We start from the raw sequence: 1,078 nt of genomic DNA, 5'->3' as shown, positions 1-1,078 counted from the left end.
TTTCTGGCACTTGAAACATTGTTTCGGCCTGGGGGTGCTTTTGGTGGATTGAGATGCCTTCTTCTTCGGCTCTTGTGCCGGCGAGTCGGGCCCGGTACTCTCCCGCTTCCGCTTGTGTGTAGCGGGGGCTTCTTCAGTCTGCGATGCGGCCTCGCTGGTGGTTGCCCGCAGCTGCGTGCTGTCCGAGGGCTCTTCTTGCTTGGTGAAGTCGGACAGTGCAGGTGTTTCGAAAACCTTGTATTCGATGTCTGCCGGGGTGTTCCCGGAGACTAACACCTGGTAGAGGTTGAACCACATTCCCTTCACGTTGATGCCTTCCGTGAGGAAAAACAGGAGAGATGGCAGATGTGCGTCTTCAACACTGTATATTTGCAGAGTCTGGCCTCTTGCAAACGGGTTCTCCGTGGTCATGGATCTGAGGCAGTTGACCGATCTGGTTCGGAGTGACTTCGATAAGACAGCTTCTCCGTCCTGCCAAGGGATAACATTGGGTATCCCAACCGTGACCAGCGGGACGTAACGGGGGACTTGGGCCCGTGCGTCCTGGATGAGTCCACTCCACTTGACAGCAGCTCCGCCGGGGGCGCTGGTGTGAGACAGGGCAGTCCTGACGTGGCGGTGGATTTCCGTGGAAACGGAAAGCATGACCTCAGTGCCATGGCTGAGGACCTCCAGCGGCTGCTGGAGACGTTGCTTGATGTTGGCCGGGAGGCGGGCGTGGACGCGCGTGGCGAAGGAGCTGCGATCCTTGTCCGTCGAATGAGTGCTGGGCCACCCTTCGGAGGTTATCCATACGACTCCACCCATGGCGCGCCTAACAGCTCAGAGCTCCGCATATGTGAGATGAGACTGTAGGCGATACGCTTCCCGGTTAACCTTGTGGGTTCCTAACCAAACGGCGCCGGCACACATGTGCGCACGACGAGTCTCCCGTTGGCGGACCCTCTACTCAAGGCCGAGAAGCGATAAGGTATACAGAATAAAACGCACTTGAAAAACGCTGAATAAGGTAGATCGAACCACTAACCTCCAGAAGAGGCCGATGTGGCCTGGGAGCGGAGCTCTGTCTCGCGCGAGG

Source organism: Frankliniella occidentalis, unplaced genomic scaffold, assembly GCF_000697945.3.
Source record: "Frankliniella occidentalis isolate FOCC.00 unplaced genomic scaffold, Focc_3.1 Scaffold869, whole genome shotgun sequence".
Classification (NCBI taxonomy): Eukaryota; Metazoa; Arthropoda; class Insecta; order Thysanoptera; family Thripidae; genus Frankliniella; species Frankliniella occidentalis.
Note: the sequence above shows the minus strand (reverse complement) of the source record.